We start from the raw sequence: 14624 nt of genomic DNA, 5'->3' as shown, positions 1-14624 counted from the left end.
CTATTTTGGAGTCACTGACGGTTGAAACAGCACAGAGTGAGATTTGCTTTTCCTGACTTTCCACATTTGAAATTAACATCTGCTGCACTGCCACAATATATAATGAAGCAGAACACTGAGCAGGAGTGAGGGATGTGGGGGGAAATTCTGGCTTCCAAATGTATGCCATCCTGTTATTTTTTCTTTCCCGTGACTCCAACAATCACTTACACAGCTTTCTCACAGCCTTGGTAAGTGGTGATTGTTGCATCGTGGATCCTACATTATGTAGTGATTGTAAGGTAGTCTCATTCAGTTTGCCCCTAGCTGTTGCATTACTCATAACATCACTCAGACTCTCACTGTTCTTATCATAAACATTTGTCCATGTTGCCTGATTGTAATCACCTGTGTAGCTTGGTAAGATTCACCAACACAGATTAGAATCACTGGTTGATATTTGGCAATCAAACCACTTGATAATCAAGAAATAAAGTGGAGCAAACCTAAAAAGCACCTACACTGTCTGGTCTGAGTGAGTCATGTCTCATGCAAAGATCTGTGCACTGCAAAACAGAACAACAAAACCTAATAAGCACTTACAGCATTCAAAAGCATTGCAGACAGAATCAAGTTTGTTGATAGCTGCCTTTTAGGTGGGCTTTCCTTTACATATACTGTATATTAAAGTCTAGTTTGACTTTATTCTTTGGTTTAAGGCTGGAAAGTGAATGCAGTGATATGAACATACAGTGACGGACATCCATCCATCTGGGCACAGACAAAGACACACACTGTCACATCAGGACATTTTACAGAAGCAAATAAACTTACCAGCATGTCTTTGGACTGTGGGAGGAAATCCATGCAAAAATGAGAAGAACGTGCAAACTCCACACATATAGTACAACATGTGCAAAATTGAACCCTGATCCTCAGTATTGTGAAGCAGCAATGCTAACTATTATGTCATAGTGCCACAAGGTAGGCTTTCCTTTCCTTATATATTAAAAGTTGGTCTGACTTGATTCTTCAGTTTAAGGCTGAAGTGTAGGTGCAATGGTCTGAACACTGTTCTGACAGATTACATTTTTTTCATTATTGTTTTGCCAGTCCTGAGCTGCATTTTCAAACAGCTCCTCTCGCAGGTGCATATATGTCTTTCTAGAAGCAGAAAACTATTACGACCATATACTGCACATAGAATGGCCATCATATTCATTCAGTCACAAAGTATTTTCACAAATTATCTGCAGTAAATCTCTCATTGAATTAACTGGAATATATTTACTAAAAACACTGATCCAAAATCTTTAGTTTTTCTTGAATTATTCCAGATGATAACATAGTAAATGAAGTCTCTAGGGGATTTAGCTGAATTCATAGACAGGGTGCCAATACCCTTTTCTGCAACTCCTAGCACTAATTGGTGGGATAGCTCTTAGACTCTACACTGTCAAATGCTGCCCATTCATAAACAGGGCTTCAGCACAGATGGCACTCCTATTTTAACACATGCCCTACAAATTATTTCACTGGTTTTTATAACTCTCTCTAGCTTTAATTCTGTATTTAGCTTTGTAGATGTACAGTAGCCTAACCTCAGATCAGGTACAGTATATTTAAAGGGATCTCCAACACGGAATTTGTGCCAAGTTTGTGTACAAAGAGAACTTATTTTAGGTAACTACAGAGAATGGGAGATTGAATAATTAATAGGCTGGTTGATGTTGTCCAAATGCATGCCTAAGATAGCAAGTGGCTACAGAATGCAGGCAGATAGTGATTGTGGAAGAGAGGAAACTGTGGCGATGGTTTCAAAGGCTGTATTGAATTGTAAAGACTCAAAGCTGAGCAAAGCAGGCTTGAAAGCCTGGAAGGCTAACCCAGAGGCCGTTCTGCAATCTAGTACAGAAGATTTTTTTTGCCTCTGCTCAGGTAATGATGAGCTGTCAGAGAGTCAAGATCCCGTGAAAAGAGATAAAACACAGTGAAGGTAGGCCCAGGACTTCCTGACAGGACTGAGAGAGGCTTTAATAAAACTCTACACAGCAGGATGCCAAGTGGATTTGTTTTGCCCTGCTTTGTTTTGGGAACTGCAGGAACAGGTTTGTGTTTAAAAGAATACATGGTGCATTTGCTTGGCTTCTTGATTCAGTTCAGATTAATTCCTCTACAACCTCTCAGAGCTTACAGAGCTTAAAGTAAAATACACTCGGGGACAGATTGAAGTGATTCTCCAGATGGACAAAATGCTGTTCGCAAACATTAAAAGCATGTGAACACAACACGAAAAGAAATTCAGAAACCCTCCTGGGTCTCTTTCAAAGACTTGCACAGACTGGTGGAACAGGACAATTTGGGTTTACTGACAAATAGTTGAGACAATGGATTTTACTGAACTTTGACAATTTGTAGAACTGTCGGATTTTTTTCTAAATATGCCTATTTCATCTGTAGAGCACAATCTAAATAGTTTAAGAGGGTCTCTTGAGGGAAAGACTCCTTCCTGAAGAGTGAACTGAATCCTTGACCAGTTGGTGGTCTTTTCTGTTTTTTTAAGAGAAAAACCCCCTTCCGAAAAAGGATGTATCAATTGTAAAATGTACTCAGTTTAGAAGATAAATTAAAATAATTGAAGATAATTGAAAAACAATGATCTTATTGCTGATTTTCCAAGTGTCATTGAAGCTAATTGATTCTATTTCAGAATGGAATCACCAGATGCATATTTTTCATTAGATTTCTAAGTAATATCTATCTAGTTTCTTGCCTTTTAACACAGAATCAGTTTTCAGGCATACTGAGCAAGCTAGCTTCACAGAATCCTCATTAAATGCAAAGAAAAAAAATCATTTGTCCACCTTGCCTGAATCTTAAAACCCCTACCCTGAACTAACATGCCCTCTGTTTTTCAGTGGTTCTATTTGGAGGTTTCCTTTACTTCCTTTACTGACTTCACTTTCTGTTCTGTGTGACTGTTAGCCTAGTCATACTCTCTTTCGTATTTTTTGCTGAAACTCTTTAATCTGTGGGATAAAATGCTGATCTCCCCCCTTTTTACTGGAATGCCTGGCACCTTGCAAAACTGAACATGAAAAAGGGACCAAAATGAACTATGGTAGTTGTAGTCGCCCACCTGCATCCTGTAACTAAGCCCTATAAATGGGGATGTGAGCAAAACTGTCTTCCACTGTTCAAATCAGTTTCTGTTTTTCTGTCTGCTACACAAAGACATTAAAGGGGAACTGCAATGGTATTATACGTCGGGGTTAGAAAGAATCAGCATCGATGAGTGTATTTCAAACTACAATAAAATTAAAATGCACACTGTAACTTCTAAAACCTCAGAATAAAATGTCCAGTATGTGCATCACCATATTCTTCGATTCAGAACGAGGCGTCAAACCTTCCACTGACGTGAAGTAGCCCCATTACAATGTAAACAAGCGGGCTTGTGAATAAATCTTGTTTAATTCAATAGTCTCGATTTATAGATGGTTTTGCTGACAAATACTACTTACTTGTTACCTCTGCATGCAGGAACATTTCTGTGGTGAAATGTCTGCTGTACAACCTGTATTGATGCGCTCACACATACTTTCACAAAGTTCCCGATTTTGCGCTAAATTCAAGATTGATAAAAATGTCTAGACTATCAATGAATTAAGATTTAATGACCAGTCTTGAGAAATTGGGGGTTTCCCAGTAGGCTGTACCAAGAAGGTTACAAAGTTATTACTAAGTAAAGGTAATTGTCTGAGTGCAGGATGAGTTTTTTATACTTTCTTTGTACAGTATATACAGTATTCTCACCGCCCCCCCCCCCCCCCCCCCATTGCAGTAGAGAATGTGGTGAAACCACAAAGAAAAATAGTTAAATTCCTGTCTCATGTCACTGTGGTTAACTACAGTTGAACAAGGGTTACAGGACATGCTTCACTAGTGCACTTACCCTCACTTCACTGTGTTTTAAGTTTTCCAGCACCTTTTCCGTGTTGTACTGTAGTGCAGCAAACTTTTTCTAAGGCATGCCTTCAAAGAGGGTTTAAATTGCATGTCATGATGCTTAAAAGTGTTCAATTTCACTGCTCTGCTTATTCTCATGGTAGAGCCTTTAAAGAGGAGAGTGGAAGAAAATTACAAAGAATGAGACTCACAAAGATGGCTTGGCTCTGCGTGGAACTTGGCATGCTGCGTGCTTCCAGAATGACAGAACAAAAAGCAAAGGGAAAGACGAATCATTTCTGGAGGGGTGCTGTTTTTCTGTGTGATGTTCGTTTAGACCTTGTATTGGGGCTGACAAGGTAAAACCTTCAGGGACACGAGCCACCACATTGGTATTCATGCCCTGTGCACAAAATGTCTCAGCAAAGCAAGAGCGAGGGTCCTTTTGTGCTTGGTGTGCTCGTTAAGACATGGGCGACAGTATTTGAAAAGCCCAAGCGAGATCTCCAGCACTTGTTATTGAGAGTCAGAGCGAGAGAGCTGAGAATGGGACGATTCCATTCTCATTATTCATGGTACCCCTTGTCAATGACCAAGGGAAGAATGAAGAGAGCCACCACTTATTATCCAGACACAGGATTGGTGATGTTTGGAGAGCTGAGAAGGGCATTGTGTAGTGCTGATTATTAAGGTTCCCAGAGAATTAAGAGCACTGCAGAACTGAGAACAATGGAGTTTGTGCACTTATCAGTGTTCAATTAATTTTATCTCTTGTACAGATTTGGGGAAATTTTGACACCTCCCCTTGTGTGGTGCTGCCTGTTTAAACTTGCTTTCCTTAAGAGAGAAATGAAAACCATTAGATAAATAGATGGATAAGACTTTATTGATCCCGAAGGGAAATTGATGTCATCCTTTAAGGTATTCATGGCGTTCTGCTCTTTATTTTTGCCAAATTGTCAATATAAATTAAAGCCTTATATGCTTTAAGTGATGAGCACTCAGGGTCTTCAGTTAGAACTAAATAAAGAAGCAAGTTCTTGAATTCCTTCAGCTCTGTGCATGCTGACCAGAGAGGTGTTGAATGAACTACAGCTTTCATGCATTCATCCATTTTTACCACTTCTTCCAATCCAGGGTTGCAAGGGAGCCAGAGCTTATCCTGGCAAGCAACAGCTGCAAGGCAGGATACACCCTGATGGGACGCCTGTCCATCGCAGGGCAGACAGACACAAACACGCAAACACTCAAGCCAGGGCCAATTTCCTCAGAAGCCAATTAACCTACCAGTATTTTTTGGACCATGAAAGGAAACAAGAGCACCCAGAGGAAAACCCACAAGATTCTAGGGACAACATGTACACTCTACACAGCTCGAGTTTTCAGTGAAAAACAGATAATACAGAATGGTTCAGAACCAGTACTGTAACTGAGTTCCATTGATAAAATACTCAGAAGAGGTGCCTGCTAATCTTTATAAAAATTCTGAATGAAGCTTGTGTTCAAATACAGTATAGGACAGGGTAGTTCTGTGTAGACTTGAGGATTAATATTTTATTTAGATGTGTGTTAAGAATGTATGAAATTGGAAGGAAATCAAGACACTTCTTCACACAAAGAGCCTTAAGTACCTGGAACAAACTATTTAGTCAGTTAGTTGAAGGAGAATCCTGGATCTTTCAGGAAACAGTTCAATGAATCTCAGATGGATAAGGTACCATGTAAACAGGCTGTGAGGAAATACTTTTATTTGTAACCTTTCTTATTTTCTACAGGGCAGTTCTGCTTTTCTTACCCTCTGATAATTCTAGTCTTACTAATACATTCTTCAATACCACTAATTACATAATAACGTCTTAATCCCGTAAAACAACATCACCGATTTGAGGCCTGTCACATTTCACTTTTTGTGTGAGGAAAGGAAGAATGGTTCTATATAATTACAGCTCCCCATGCCTGATCCATTTGTACTTCTTCAAAATGGACATAAAAGAACATGATGGTTCATATTCAGAATATGGAGGTAATTCAGTGATTAAAAGTCTTGCATTATCTAGAGCAATGAACCAGAACAGCTTTTGAGTTTTGATTTTAAGAACAATAAGCCTTGAACTCTGTATTTCCTATAGAAACAAAGCACAGTGAGGAGCCCTGATATCCCAAATGTGAGTTTCTTTCTGCCTCCATAAAGAAACACACTTGAACTTGAGAAAGCGGCAGCTTCAACTAGAGGCAATGTTTAGTTTTCTTTCTTTCTGCATTGAGAATTGATATCTGTTTTTTTTAATTTGCTTTCCCTTCAGGGTTTACATGTTGCAACGAAGAAGGATACAGGATATGGTAAAGTTATTTTTCAAAGAAAAAAATGATAGTTCAGTAGGCTAATAGACTATTAAATGTAACGATTATCTTGTTTAATGAAGCAGAAGGTGAATTAGTAACTAAATAATTCATTTGCAGAAAAATCTAAATCCATTTAATGTTATTTAATTTTGCTACCTGCTCATGACAGAGAGATAGCCCATTAGTATTCCTGATGATAGCAGATTGAACAGGCCTTTTTAATATTTCAAGGGGGTAGAAAGTGTAGGATTTCCTTGGCAGTGTTTTTAAGCAGTGGATCAGGATATGATGACTCCTGAGTGGCTGAACCAGAAAAGGAAATTATTTTAGCACAGGCATTACTGGTTTAATGCTAGCAGTGACTGGGATTCCTCAAGAGGAGGTCCAGATTTGATCACGCACTGGGACTGGGTCTCCTTTGCTTCCTGTGCAATAGTGACCCCTTGTGACCTGCCAGACATCCAGTGTCCTTGCAATCAGTCAGTCACTATCTCTTTCACACTCACTCTCTCAATCGAGTATTCTTCTACAGCACCTTCAAAAGCATGTTTTTAGAAAAAAGAAGTACAGTAAACAGAAAAAGAGGAAAACCCCAAAATAGGTTTTGAAGTAAGATTTAAAAACATCAGCTGTGGATGCATTTTTAATACGGTATGGAAGAGTATTGTGGCTCTATCCTAGAGCCAGCCGAACAAAGAGAGTTGTGTGGGGATAGTAACTCACGGGTGTTTTCCATTCCTCCTACAGTGATATGAGGGTTGTACAGTTGCAGTGCCGAGTTGTGTATTTGACAATTGAAAAATGTGGAGGGAGTGACAAGTATAATAATTGACAAGTCTAAATTGAAAAGGAGAAGAAAATCATTACTGCTCATTTGCAGACAGCATTAAGACTAATTTAATTCCAGCATATTTTCATTTCTCTAGCTATGCACGATTGGTTATTCATCTTTACAGTGTAGTCTTCTAAGCTAGCTGTTCAATAACAGGTCAGTTAACTTTTGGCAGAGTGACAAGGACTGGTAAGGTTTATATTTTGTGAAATATGTTGAAAGAAACAGAAGCTGTATGGCATGTTCTGATCTTTGCAGAATGTACTGTATTAGCACAGAACTTGTTTTTCTTTAACACAACCTGATTAAGGCATTTTTTCTGGAATATTTAACCCGGTTGAATAGTCAATATGTAATGTATAAGAATGATAGTTTGATCAAGGTTAATCCCCAAGGTTGAATTCCATCCATCCAGAGTTTATCCTGGCAAGCAACAGGCACAGGGCAAAGTATATCCTGGACACCAGTCCATTGCAAGACAGACATAAGATAAGATCACTTTATTGGCCATATACAATTTCTTATATTAAGAACTTGTCTTTTCGCATACCCTATCTTGCTCTCCATGAGACACACAGACCGGGAGAGAAGCTTGGGGTCAGAGCACATGGTCAGCCATTTATACAGCACCCCTGGAGCAGCTGGGGTTAAGGGCCTTACTGAGGGGCCCAACAGAGTAGGATTCCTCTGCCAGCCACAGGATTCGAACTGTCAACCTTCCAGCCACAGGTGAAGAGCCTTAGCCATAGAGCCACCGTACCACCCCTGCATGTAATCAGACCAGGGCCAGTTTCTTAAAAGCCAATAAACCTACTCTACCAGTATGTTTTGGACTATGGGAGGAAACCTACAGGAAAACAGGAAGAAAATAGAAACTCCATGCACCCCAGGTCTGGAATTGAACTCAGGGGCCCAGCACTATAAGGTACCAATACTAAACACCACACCACTGTGCCACCACAGGTTGAATTCCAATTTCCCAATTCATTTTCCTTGCAAGATCTATCCCAATCATGTGGATTTGCTGCCTGCACAAAAATTGCACATCGCGATCCCCTCTCCCCCATCATATGCATTCCAGTTCCAACAGTCTGTAATTGCAGTGAATTAAAAGGGCGCATCTCATGGTTCCTGTTCCATGCTTTAGCAATTCAAGCGTGTCGCGTTGCTCTTTAAGGACGGGGGAAAGGAATACGGTAATTCAATATTCATGGCCCCTGTTTTCAGAACCATATATAAAATACTGCTAAAACTGGTCCTGTGCCGCGCAGTTCCATCTCAGAAATCCCTGAGCTGCTGGCAGAAAGACTTGATGGTGGCAAGTGTTCAGTGCCAGGGATTAGCCATGCTGCGCAGTAAAGTACAGTGATGCTGGATTGCTCTCAGCTGGGCAGTAGTCATTATCTTGAACACCCACAACTGCTCTGCTTTGAGATTCTGCTGCATATTCTGACTACTTTGTTCATAGCTGGGAATTTTGCTGTTAGGCTGCTTATCTGTGATGGAAACATTGCTGGATCTGTGCTTGGAAAGGTGTAGAAACAAAAACAGCCATACTGCAGGACTCATGGGAAGAAAGTCATCTTTGACAATCTCTCAGCTCACAAATTCGGTTTTCCTACTCAGACTGCTTTAGGAGCAGTTTTTGGAAAAATATGCCTTTTTCAGCTTTTTTAAACCTTTTTGCTAAGCCTGTTTTCAAAGGGAAAGTTAGTGTGCCAGTCGCTTTGAAAGAATTTAAATGCTTATGTTTGGATACATAATTTATGAAGGCATGGACTTGTTTTAGCTTGGAATTTTTCACTGATCATCATACTCTGAGTTTTGGGTTTGAAAGAATATTGCCTTTTTTACATTCTTTGTCTTTTTAGCACTCTCGATTTTTTTCACCAGGTCTGCCTTGGATAACTTGCTGCTATCGGGGTCGCTTTTAATAAGCATTAATGATGATTCCTTATCTTATTGCCACTGGAGGCCTGTGTACAGTCTTGCCTCAGGTCACAAGTCAATAACTGAAGTCCCTAAAGGATATTAAAACAAAGTCCTGAAACAACACATAAACAGTTGTCACATTTAGAATTTTCTAAAAAAAAAGTGTGTCACTATGGATAAGATGGTATAGCAGATGTTTTCAGAGAGGAAAAAACACAGGGAGACCATCTGGAACTAAACTCATCAGGATAGTTTGAGACAGAACAGAATTTTAAAGCTGCCTTTGAACTGAAAGACATTAATGTGCATGTTGAGCACTACACTCTTTGCTAATCTTATATTGTTGCTGTTTAATTGATATGCACTGTAAATTAGTGATGTGGTGTGTGATAATTCTGTGTCAAAACAGAGTGAGAGAGCTCTGACAAAATTGCAACTTTATACAGCATAACATACTGTACAGATGCTTGTGATGCATTGCATTCTTACTGCTTGGAATCAAAAGTCAACTGTATTGTCATGCCTTGCATATCAGTTATCACAGTGTGATGTCACAGTCTCAAACTCTGAATCCAGGCTAAATCCAATACGTTTTAATGGTTAACTTAAATCACCCATTATTAAAATTTGGGAACACTTATAAGTCAGTGATCAATTGAGACAACAATTTGTTCAATCGGGGAAATTCTAGTCCTTGAGTTTTTGAAGGGTATTTATATATATGATCTTTAAATGACTTCATTTATTAGTCTTTAGAAATTGGTGATTGGTTCTTAATGGTATCATGGCTGATGATGTTACTCCCTGGGACACTAATGAGTGTTCTGGCGTCCCATGTCAGGAATGATTTCTTTGGGCTTGTCGTCTGTGCACATCTTGGCAGATCAGAATGTCTGACAGACAGTGAATGAAACCCCAGCTTCCACTTAATGCGCTGTACAGCGCAAAGAAATTAAGCGATGATATTCAGTTTATTGAAAGGTGAAATGCTTAACACTTAATTGACATCTTTCACTCAAATCACTCAAACTAGCCTTTAAAGGGGAAGTACAATTCTACCTTTATATAGAAAGATCGGCATTGATGAGTGCATTTCAAGCCACCATAAAAGTAAGAAAGATACCATGACTTGTAAAACCTTGAATTTCCATCACAAAATAGATGAAAGGTATGCGTATCACTATATTCTGCGATTCAAAACAAGGCAACAAAACCACTGGTGATGTGAAACATCTTTATTACACTGTAAACAAGCAGGTTGGTGAACCATATCTTTTAATCCATAGAAATATTGATCTAGATTTTCAGATGAATTTTCAGACAAATACTGCTTGTTAAATCTGCATGTAGATCACATTGGAACATTTTTACTGCACAACCTTATTCACTTGTACATCACAACATAAAAGGCATTGCAATAACTAATGAGCAGGAAAGGTCACATCACTTCGCAATTGATGGCAACTCTCGCTCTCGCTCGTGGAGAGACCAAGAGTTTGTGACAACATGAAGTTCAGGATTTTGTGCTTAAGTTGAAATTTGTTAAATGTTTCCATACGTCAATGAATTTATTTTGTAACCGAGATTTAATAACTGGTCTGAGAAATTGGGAGTGCAGTTCCCCTTTAAATCCTGACGCTTTTCACACTTTCCAGTTCCAGTAATTAGGGGATCAATCTATCCGCTAACAAGAAAAACTTTTTGCTTATAGTTGGGGTGGGAGATCCACTTACCTCAGTATTCTTCAACATTTCATTTTTCCCATCTGAGTAACTCCCAACATTGTAACACCTGTGTGCTGATCACCTGGATTCTGTTTCACTGGTGTTCTGTCTAGTTATAATGCCGCTTAAAACAATTACACCCCCTCACTTGGGGTATTGGTTGAAACGCTCTGGCTTTTGTTTTCCTTACCAGCAAATGCAGATGGCTGTAAAAAAGAAAAGACACAAAATATGTTCAGGTGTTCATTCTTTGATTTCAGATTGAGTGGGATGACTGCCTTTTAAGCCATTTTTTCAAACGGCCCTCACTAGCGAAGTTGCATGTCAAATCCTTTTTTTTTCGGGCACACAAAAATTCCTTTAATTATTTGCACGTTTTGCACGGCAGGAAAGCTGTGATACAATAAGTGCAAAGCAATCTCATATAAGAACACACAATGTTTAGGTCTAACGCAATTTAAGCCATCGGCAACGATGTTCTTGAGCAAAGTAATCTGTTTACTTGAAGGATGATTGAGTAGCAGGGCTTTCTCTTTACTCAGAAATCAAAAGCTGTGTTTGTGATCATGCTGAAGAAATAAACAACCCCTACAGAAGCCCCGGCTAATTCGTGCCTCATGGCATCTGACCTGAGCGATGATGTTGTGTTGCTGCTGAAACTAGATCGCAGTGTGAAAAATGAGGTTTACTCATAAGAAACTGGGCCATAAGTGAATGTAGTCTGCAATAGAAGATGAAATCATTCCAATTCCCTGAAGTACTGATGAAGCCACAATGCTGGAGTAACCCACATAATAATTTAACGTAGTAAAACTGTTGAGACCTTCTCCACTGCCTTTCTTACATGGGAGACATTCGTGCTACTGTATGTTTTATTTTGAGGCCCCATTATAAATAATTAACTGCGCATCCATAAATGTTACAAAAGGCATAAGCAATATTGGACAGATATTAAAATGCTACCAGGCGGAGGAAATATGATATTAGAAAGGCTGTTTGTGAGGCATTATAAACAGCGTTTTAATTAATGTCTTACACCACACTGCTAGACATTCACTGCTAGCGTGTAATTAGAGAGAGAATGACAGATGGGCTTTAGTGAAGTACAATGGAAGAGCTCTGGTGGAATCCAGTGACGCTAAAGAGCACAAAGCCTGTGAAAATCCTGTGATTTGAAAAAAAATCCCTCTATCCCCATTCTATCCTCTGAAATTCTACAGGCTACAGTCAGCAGGCCTCTGTTTTCTGTTCCTGTTTTCTCTGGTGTATTTAAAACTTTCCAGTTTTGCTTAATCATCTTAGCCTCCTTTCACTCTCCTACTTTTTTGGGTTGGAAGAGGATTGCTGGTAACTTTTCTAAGAAGTGTGCATCCATCTGAGCCATCCACTGCCTTCATTTGCTAGGTTAGTCCCGTCTCCCACAGTGCCTCACAGGAGAACTAACGTTGATTAGTAGAGAGAAAGACTGAGCTCTGGCTGACAAAAGCTCACAGCTTCCCAGCAGGTTGCAGACAACAAAATACCATGCAGACACCTGTATAGGGTGGACCAGTTGTGCACTTCGGCTGAGGGAATCCCAAACACACACAGAAAATGTCTTGAAGCATCAGTGTCTTGGCTTCATGGCTCAACCTGCTGTTAAGTCACCCATAAATCCTTCTCTTACCAGTTTTAATACCATTTAAGCTTATTTTTAATTAATGCAGCATCACCAATTATTTTTGTTACACCCTTGTGATTTGTAATAGCCAATTAAGTGTTTTTCACGTCTTGGCTCGCAGCTATGGCCACTGCGACCACACACAGAGGAGAATAACGAGGTATAGGTCTAAGACTTCTCTGTCTGCCAGCCTTCAAGCCACTAACTTTTAACGGAGGTCATACCATCCTGGTACTGGAGATTTATCAATGATTGAAAAAGAGGTGTTTTCCTCAGTGACAGCAGTGCAAGCCTACAAATTCTTGGTAGGCTGCAGGAGACACAATGTTACATCATCTGGACTCAAACCTGCAATTGTAGAACTTAATCTGTGTTTTTGTTAGCACGTTCACTGATTTATCCACTAGAGACCACCAGTAAAAGCTTTTATACTGCTGATATGAACCAAGGTGACAGACAGGTCAAGAATGCCATTATTGGAGAACTGTAATATTTTTGTTTCCACTGGTAGCAACATACTGTGATACTTCTGGGAAGTGGTGTGGATTTGGTAATAGGTGGATCTCAGGAAACAGACACACAAATGCAGCTGCAAGGTATAAAACAAAGCTCTTTATTTACAGTGCGACAACCTCAAAAAACACAAAACAAAGCCCAAGCTCTCTCTGAGCTCTGCCTACACTTCTTGAATGGTTCTTTCTATTTGTAAATGGACATCTAAGCTGCTTATTGTTCAAATCAAATACCAAAAATCTATCCAAAAATAGTTTTCCACAGCTTGTTTCCAAAACAAGGTCTCATTGGTCACTAGAGAGTTTTTTCCCAAGACCCCAATGTACGCCCACATCCTCCACCATATGTAACACCATGTGGTGCAGTAACAGGATCTTTTAACAGGTGGAGCTTCAAAAACAGATGCAAAAATAGTCAGTCACTTCCCTACTCTGTTGCCTTACTAGGCGACAACAACTGACATTTTATCTCCAACTAACTCCCTCTTAAAAAACATAAAACATTTTTTATCATGGCCCAAATTTCCCTAAAATTTGAATTGATTTATTTGTGCACTAACTGTATGTGTAAACCCTATATGGTTATGTAGATGTAAATTACATTCCATTTGTGGATGGAATTTGGTTTTGTGTTCTTCCATAAAAAATAAGCTGTTTGTCTGTGGAAGAATGGTCTCCACAAAATCAAACTATTTTCTAAAGTTGTGCTCTTTTCATGCGGCAGTGTGAATTGGCAGATTGTAGGGGAGAGAGAGGGTGCTTTGCTGGAAAGTCTCTGCTGATGTCAAACCCAGGTGTTCTATAGCCTGAAGATAGTGATGATCAGTAACTGATACCTCAGCTTCCTCTGTGCTGAGCAGAATACTTGTCCATGAGGATGTGTAAAGATAATCTCCTGTTACAGACATAAACACATTCTACCCTTTGAGGTGTGTTTTACATCCTAGTCTATTTATTTAGCTGCTATATTTCTTTAGTATGCCTTGTCAAATTTGGATTATAAAATGCCTGACAAATATAATGAAGAATCACAAGATCTAAGCTCTCAGCTATTGCATGTATTGCATGTCTGCTTCTCTCTCTATCTCCTGTTTTATTCCATATTCCAACCTCAATTTCTGCTCAGACAATATGACCTGAAAACGGTACTCAAGGTTTCTTCAAACTCCTGTTTAAACCCCCCCAGTGCAATTCTTCTGCCTCTCTACACTGTACCTGAGATGACCAAATTCATGAAACTTTGAAATCTGCATGATAAACCTTTTAGTCTGCTCAATTTCAAACATTAGCAAGGAAGCACCTGCACCGAACATCAGGCTACATATCATCTACCTTTACTACAACCGACAGAGATTTGTTGCATAATCAATGAATGATTATAGGTCTTTCATGACCAGAGCACTCCAGAACTTGTTGCCAAGCTGGCTGTATTTTCCTAGCTTTCACATTGGCCACTTTTGCAGATATATTTAGAACTATTGTAAGAGATGCAGATGTGTCATTAATTTTTTTTCTTGAGTCATGCTATTGCTAGTCATGATTTCATTATCCCAACTTTATGATGATGGCTCCTGAATGGCCAGGTGATCCTTGTGATTGTACATGCATTGAAGTAGTAAAGTAGGGGGTCATTTTTACAGTATGCCTTTGATATTCATTGGGAACTACATCTCCTCTACTACGAGTTTAAGCAT

The 14624-nt window shown here is 39.4% G+C and overlaps 1 protein-coding gene across 2 annotated transcripts in view; it reads left to right on the top strand.

Annotated features, from left to right (window-relative positions):
- Window positions 1–14624, top strand: part of LOC148658537 (metabotropic glutamate receptor 4-like) — a 416277-nt gene that overhangs the window by 47254 nt on the left and 354399 nt on the right. The window lies entirely within an intron of this gene.

Source organism: Lepisosteus platostomus, chromosome 7, assembly GCF_059453375.1.
Source record: "Lepisosteus platostomus isolate fLepPlt1 chromosome 7, fLepPlt1.hap1, whole genome shotgun sequence".
Lineage (NCBI taxonomy): Eukaryota > Metazoa > Chordata > Actinopteri > Semionotiformes > Lepisosteidae > Lepisosteus > Lepisosteus platostomus.
Note: the sequence above shows the minus strand (reverse complement) of the source record. Positions and strands in the feature narration are given on the sequence as shown.